This window comes from Galeopterus variegatus, unplaced genomic scaffold, assembly GCF_000696425.1.
Source record: "Galeopterus variegatus unplaced genomic scaffold, G_variegatus-3.0.2 Scaffold3578, whole genome shotgun sequence".
Classification (NCBI taxonomy): Eukaryota; Metazoa; Chordata; class Mammalia; order Dermoptera; family Cynocephalidae; genus Galeopterus; species Galeopterus variegatus.
Window position 1 is genome coordinate 233,100 of NW_007729689.1, and position 7,990 is coordinate 241,089.

Consider the following 7,990-nt stretch of genomic DNA (forward strand, 5'->3'; position numbering starts at 1 on the left):
CTCTCTCTCTCTCTCTCTCTCTCTCTCTCTCTCTCTCTCTCTCTCTCTCTCTCTCGGTTCCTTTTACCATGTGATCTGCTTATACCCACCGGCTCCCTGCTACTTTCCGCCACGTGTAGAAGCAGCCTGAGGCCCGTGCCAGATGCAGCTGTTCCAGAATCATAAGCCAAATAAACCTCTGTTCTTTATAAATTACCCAGCCTCAGGTATTTCTGTTATAACAACACAAACGGTCTAATACACTGCCCATTTCACTTCTCTATCAAACTATTACTCTGAGGAGGATATATTCCTTGGTCTGCAGAAATGATGGTTGACCATCCAAATTCATGCAGTATCTCCTGTTCTGGCTTTCCTGAGCACCTGCATCTTCCACCGAGTCCAGAATCCATGTCTATTCCCATCAAGACCCACCTGTAGCCGCTAAGGGCTACCAGCATCAATCTTACTCACCAGCTATGTTTAGGGCCTTCCAACCAGGGAATCTACCCCATAGCCATCGGCAGTCTCTGTTCTCTTTTGCTGACAGACAGAACAGTTCTTGTTGACATTATGTGTCTTCTTTGAACAGAGGGGCATTCTTCCAAATAGGATGTTGTCTGTTTATCTTGGCATCTTTCCCAACAGGATGTTGTCTGTTTACTCTGGAACTGCTGTCCACAAACCCAGCAGCTCTTGGTTGGTCAGTTGAGAGCTGTTAGGCTCTAGTCCAAGTCTTGGTAGAATCCAGCAGCTTCTCATGTAGTTCCAGAGTCACTCCTAGGGTAAAAGAGGCTCCCTACTTACAAGTACCTCCTTCTTGCATTCCCCACGTAGCACGGTCATTTAAATTCTCTAATCCAAAGTCCCAGTAGTAGTCGCTAGGAGGTGCTCACGAGCTTTTGCCATGACCCCTAGTCTAGGCTCCACAAAGAGCTATTGCAGAGAATTTGTCCCTACCAGCATTCCAGCTTCTACTCTGCATTGTGTAGGTTTGGGCAATCTTACACGTTCCTATTTTGCATATCCAATTAATATTGCTTGAAGGGGAGATTTACATGCCTTCTGTTTAACATTCCCCAGTCAGAAACATTCCCCAGGCAGATGAAATGGCCATCACCATGATACAATAAGGTAAAGGAGGCACAAGTTCTTTACATAAAGCCTGTTTAAACACTCCAAACTTCATAATCCTTGGTGCTGATAACACCAAGGGCCAGGGATGGCCAGCCATCAACAAACAAACAAACAAACAAACCAGACTTCATAATCTTATCAATCCTTACATTTTTCTGTTCTAGTTCCAGGAACTTTTCTTTTCCACCTGCAGACCATTTACATTCTCTTGTGCAAAAGGATTTGGGTTCCAAGAGGAGATTGACACAAGGGATCCTTGCCTGTTTGTCAATCTTTATCTTGATAAACTTGCCTGACTACTGCCCCAGGCAATTTTAGATCAGATTTTTTCATTGCAATCTTTGCTTTCTGACTTTAAATTTCTCCAAAGTAGTGTGAATGAATACAGCAAACTTGTCTGGAACCCTTTAATGTTTGGGGGCCAGCAGGGGTTCCGTTCGGTCCATGCAGCCTTCCATAGTGTTGCACTACAATCTTTGTTTTAACCCCATCCATTTTCCATTTTATTCATCCCTTTTCTTAATAACTATCTAAAGATCTCCACCCTTCTGGGAGGAGTCCTGTGAAGCCCCCCTTTCTTTTTACTCTTAGTTTCACCCTTACCAATGTTTTCTTTATTCCCCTTATTTCTTAAAAACTGTTTAAAACTTTCCACCTTCCTGGGATGAGTCCTTTGATTGTCCCCTCTGCCTTTCATCATTCTCTTATTAATTACCCTAATGTTTTTATTAGCATCTGTAAGACCGATGAAGGTAAGTTAAGACACCAATGCTTCCTGATTGCAGCTTTATTTTGCAGCCGTAAGGTTCATGGGGCGCCCATGCAGAAGCTGTCCCCTTAACCACAGCATTTACCATGACTTGGGTAATGGGCATATCCAGTGGGTGAATATCCTCTCCGGGTCGTCATAAAGCCAGTCCCACAATCAGCTGCTTCATCTGGGGTGTTCTGCTTGGCATTTATAGGATGAGCAGGGCAGTCCCCTATGTCAGGGTAAACAGAACTTACAGTGGCTTTTATCCAGCCCAGCAGGCTGACTGTTCCCTCGGGAACAACCTCCTGTGTGCCTGGATCATGGACAGCCATCTGTGATTGTTCCACAGTTAGCTGTGAATCTTTCATGAACCAAAACATACTTCTCCACTCTGCAGCATTTAAAACCAGATACTGCTCCTAAATTAATTACTCTCAGAATCCATTTTAGTACAGGTTCCTCAGGAAGCTTGTGATACTGACCTACAAAATGAAACAACTCCTTCACACTGTACCTCCTGGTTTCAACAGCTACTTGGTTTTACCCTTCCCCTACACTGACTACCTTTTTCATAACCACAGGTGTTAAAGGTACTTTCTCTAGTCCCTGCATATTTTTTCCCTTGGGGAGCAGCTTTGTGCTTGTGTTTGAAGCTCAGACCAACTGAAATCTCAGTTTGATGCAATCTGAGTTTGGTCTAGCATCAAGGCCTGACCCAACACTCTCTTTTACTTTCATTTTAGCTATTACAGATAACAATAACCAAGGATTGAATATTTCTCTTTTTTCTTATTAGTTTCCATTTCTTTATACATCCAGTGAACCAACTCTCTGGGAGCTGGATCTATCTTTAAACTCCATTGATAACTTTTTCCTTTAGTAACTGCAGCACAGCTGCTGCTCCATACCATGGGTGACCACATGGCCACCCAGGAATCAAAGTTTCCTCAACCCCCACACTTTCATCCTTTCTTTTCCCAAACCACATGTTTCTTTGAGCCAGGCTGCTGTAGCCAATCCCACTTCTGACACCAATCTGTTTGGAAAAACACAAACTGTTTCTTCTCTGCTCTCACAGTACAATTATCAACACAGAAGACTTATATGTGAACAAATGTTTAAGAATTTCTCCCCACCAGCAAGCAAGCCAGCAATTTTCCAGCAGACAGCAGCCGAGTGTCCTCTAATTCAATTCAATTCTGACACTATCTACATGGAGATAGTGTCAGATCCCACAGGTTGAAGGCTCAGTCCCCAAAACTGCCCCCACTTCAGATGTTAGACACAAGTTTAGGCCTCTGGAACTTCTGACCAACCAGGTATAAATCAGGGTTCCCACAACCGCTCCCTTGGGTTGGATTAGTTTGCTTGAACAGCTCACAGAACTCAGGGAAACACTTACTTATGTATACCAGTTGACTATAAAAGATATTACAAAGGACACAGGTGAAGAGATGCATAGGATGAAGTGTGGGGGAAGGGGCATGGAACTTCACTGCCCTCCTTGGGTGCACCACCCTGCAGGAACCTCCATGTGTTCAGCTATCCAGAAGCTCCTAGAATTCTGTGCTCTTTGGTTTTTACTGAAGCTTCATTACATAGGTACGGTTAATTAAATCATTGGCCACTGGTGAGCAACTTAACCTTCAGCCTCTCTCTACTCCCCAAAGGTTGTATACACATTAGCATACAAAAAGACAGCATTTATGAGATTCTAAGGATCTTAGGAATTGTATTTCAGAAGACAGGGATAGAGACCAAATATATATTTTCACAATATCACAGGACCCAGGACTACTTTAAGTTATATTTTCCATTTTTAGTTTCTTAATCACACAGATATCATGAATTCAAGACAGCAAAACTGCATGGGGACCAATGGGTATTTAAGAATTCTTTGTGAGAATTTTTTTTCTTCCTCCTCTCAATGTCAAGACCAAAAAGCAAAAGAGGACTGCTGTCCCCTTCTGAACAACGGATTTAGCTCTTGTTCACCTTTTATGCAGGGATCTCCTTTTAGACTACCACCCTAGACTTTATCTTGTATTCTCCACCCTCTGTGAAGCCTTCTTGGAAAAAATCCAGGATCGACGAAACTTCCCAAATCCATGAAAAAGGAGAAAGCCACAATGTTTTAAAAAGAGAGATGATTGAGAATTCTCTAAATTTGTGTTGCATGTAAGTAAGTTTTTAAAAGTAAAATATACTCATGGCAAAATATTTAAATGGTACAAAAGGGGAAAAAATAAAAAGTGAAAGTTATCCTTTCCCAGCAAAAATCTCCTTTTCCCCTTTCTCGAAGTCTCTATGCATTTACAAGTGAACCAAAACACATGGAATCATACTGAACATGTTATTCTATAACTTCCTTTCTTTACTTAATGATACATCATGGATGTTGTAAAACAGCACAAAAATATCTACCTAATTATGTTGATTATCTGCATAGTACTACATTTGAAAAAAATTTTAAATTAATTATTACTTTTTACATTCTAAGATGTTGTTGAGGAGCAGTTGGGGTGAAGGGGAGAGAAGAAGGGGGAGAGGGATCAAGTGGGAGGACAAAGAAGGGGGGAGGGGGCTATGGTAAAGGCCCATGGCACCCCCCTCATTCTGGCAGAGGAGCCCAGGGGGCTTCCAGCAGTGGCTTGGTCAAGCTGGGCTGGATGCAAGCATCAGGGAGACATGGCTGAGGCCCTTAGCCCCCCACCACCCTGGCTCAGGAACCATGGGTGCTTCCAGTGGCAGCTCAGTGGTTGTCACTGGGCTGGATGTGGATGTGGGGGGGGCATGGCTGAGGCCCTTGGCCCTCCCACCCTGGCTTTAGAGCCTGGAGGGCTTCTGGCTCTTCTAGGTTTTATAGGTGTTCTTTGGTGGTGATGGACCTTTACTGGTTAATATCAGAACTTTGTCTCTGACATGGCTGAGGCCCTTGGCCCTCCCACCCTGGCTTTAGAGCCTGGAGGGCTTCTGGCTCTTCTAGGCTTTATAGGTGTTCTTTGGTGGTGATGGACCTTTACTGGTTAATATCAGAACTTTGTCTCTGATATGTGGTTATTTTGTTTTTTCTTTCAGCTCTGTGTTAGATTATTAGCTACCCCCACCACTTAAACTCTGCAGTGGAACTAATATGTTGTCCTTTGCTTAATTCTAAAATGGGGGAACTTCCTGTGGGGACCAACACTTGAACCCCGTGGTTGAGCTAAATTGCCACTTTGCTGCTGATTCCCTGGTGATAGAGTTTGGATGTGTTGTCCCCGCCAAAACTCATGTGGAAATCTGATCCCCAGTGTGGCAGTGTTGGAAGCTGTTTGAGTCATGGGGGCAGATCTCTCATGAATGGATTAATGCTCTCCCTGGGGGGTGAGGGTCCCGAGTGAGATCTTACTTCATTAGTTCCTGCAAGAGCTGGTTTTCTAAAAGACCCTGGCACCTCGCCCCTCACCCCCCACTTCCTCTCACCATGTGATCTGCCTGTAGCTGCCGGCTGCCTGCCGCTTTCTGCCATGAGTAGCAGCCTGAGGCCTGTGCCAGATGCAGCTGTTCCAGAATTGTAAGCTAAATAAACCTCTGTTCTTTAGAAATTACCCAGTCTCAGGTATTTCTATTTCAGCAACACAAAATGGACTAAGACACCTAGGGAAGGCCTTTTGTGCAGCTCAGGTTTTAATTGTTGACCTTGTAAGCACTTCTGGGTCTTGTGAAGTCTGGTACACCTGGGTTGCATGGGAACTCTGGTCTTGGCCTGAGACCTTTCAGCAAACTGCTCTCCTTGCAGTTCTATATTCCTGACCAGTCTCCACTGAGTGATCCTGTGCTAACTGGAGGACAGATGAGCTGTCCATGCTGTACCACAGTGTTCCTCCAGTGCAGGAACCTGTGCCCCACTGTTCCTCTCATACTCTGAACACTTCCCATAGGACAGGCCATGTGCTGGTCCCTTGCTATGACCCACCAGCCTCCGAGTGGTTCCTTATTTCAGTTGTCTGTGGCCCCTCACTCCTATGTGGGTCCACGGGAATGCTGTTAGTGGTCTAGCTGGCCTGGGGGCCATCAAGGGCCTCTTCTCCCCTGAGGCCTTCAAGCAACTTCATATGAAGGGCACAGCTGTGGCTTCTGCCAGCTCATTCTCCATGTGCTCACCAGGGCCAGCCTTGAAGTGGCCCGGGCTTGAAACAGAGTGGTCCTTTCTCTCATTGCAGCTTCTCCACCTTCATGAACTCTGTAGGTCTCTCCTCCTCTTTGCTTGGGCTCCAGCACAGCTTGGCAGTTGTTGCTTTTTAATAGTTGTAAATTGGTCAATTGTGGGAGAGACTGATGCTGGAGACAGTATATTCCGCCATCTTGATCGAAGTGTCTCTTCTACATAGTACTACATTACACAAATGTTTCAAAGTTTATTTTTACCAGTTTCCCGTCAGAGAATGTTCTTAATTATCTTATTTTTGTTTATGTTCCAATATTTTTATTAAATAGCTTTATTTTTATATAACTTATATATTATAAAGTTTACCTATTTAAAGTGTACAATTCAGGACCAGTTAGCTCACTTGGTAAAGCATGGTGCTGACAACACCAATGTAATGGTTTGGATCCCCATACCAGCAAGCTGGCAAAAACAAAAATAAATAAATAAATAAAAATAAGGTGTATAGGGCCGGCCCTGTGGCTCACTCGGGAGAGTGCGGTGCTGATAACACCAAGGCCACGGGTTCGGATCCCACATAGGGATGGCCGGTTAGCTCACTGGGTGAGCGTGGTGCTGACAACACCAAGTCAAGGGTTAAGATCCCCTTACCGGTCATCTTTAAAAAAAAAAATAATAAGGTGTATAATTCAATAATAGTATTTTTACAGAGTTGTGGAACCACCATGTAAAGCTAGGGCTCAGGCTCACAGGCCCTTCAAGCCCATTGAACAGACGAGTCACAACCCCCCCACACGCAGGTCTAGAGCTAGGTAATAGGAAAAGGTTCTGGGAGCCATGGGTAAAAAATTAATAGGCTTTATTTAGAGCTAGGAGCAGCCGCCCTAGTGGCTTCCTGGAGCGTCCCGAACAGCGTTGTGTATCACAGCCATTAGTTCTTTATTCTTAGGTCCATAACCCGGGACACCTGGGTGCCCAAATGCAATTACATTCGGCAGTAACCAAGGAACACCTGGGCGTACGTGGATATTTATAGCAAATGCTTGGCAAGATTCTGAACATCTGAGGGGCTCTGACCATTTTCCTTATTTTCCCAACACACCACATCTAAATTTATAATGTTTCCATCACCCCAAAAAGAAACTGTGTACCCATCAGGAGTCTTATCTGTTCTTACCTCCCTCCCAGTCCACTTCCCTCCCCTTAGTCCTAGGCCACCACTCACCTATCTTCTTTCTCTCTATACATTTGCCTATTCTGAAAATTTCATATAAACGGAATCATATAATACGTGATTTTCGGGCCGGCCCGTGGCTTGCTCGGTAGAGTGCGGTGCTGATAACACCAAGGCCCCGGGTTCGGATCCCATATATGAGATGGCCGGTTTGCTCACTGGCTGAGCGTGGTGCTGACAACACCAAGTCAAGGGTTAAGATCCCCTTACCGGTCATCTTTAAAAAAAAAAACAAAAACGTGGTTTTCAATGACTGGCTTCTTTCACTTATAATGTTTTCAAGGTTCATCCATATTACAGCATACGTCAGAGTTCATTCCTTTTTATGGCCAAATAACGTGCTACATGGACACCCCACATTTTGTTTATCCACTCATCAGCTGCTGTATGTGTGTGCTGTTTTCAATTTGGGGTTTTTGTGAGTAACGCTGCTGTGAACATTTGTGAGCAAGTTTTTGTGTGGACACATGTTTTCATTTCCCTTGGGTGATATACCTAGGAGTGGAACTGTCCGGTCATAAGGCAACTATTTTATTTATAAATTCTATTTCATTTATTTTGTTTTGTTTCTTGCCAAAGGCACATCCTATTCAAAGTATCCCTCCTCGGAGACTTAACAAATGGTTCACAGATAAGAAAATACGAATAGATCCTTAACCACGCAAAAAACAGGCAGCAGCAGCAGCAGCTCAGCCTCATAGTAAAGATGCAAACTTAAAGTACAGGCCCCTCGTTA

At 44.2% G+C, this 7,990-nt stretch overlaps 1 pseudogene; it reads right to left on the reverse strand.

Annotated features, from left to right (window-relative positions):
* LOC103601080 overlaps positions 1-7,990 on the reverse strand; it is a 46,806-nt pseudogene that overhangs the window by 37,777 nt on the left and 1,039 nt on the right.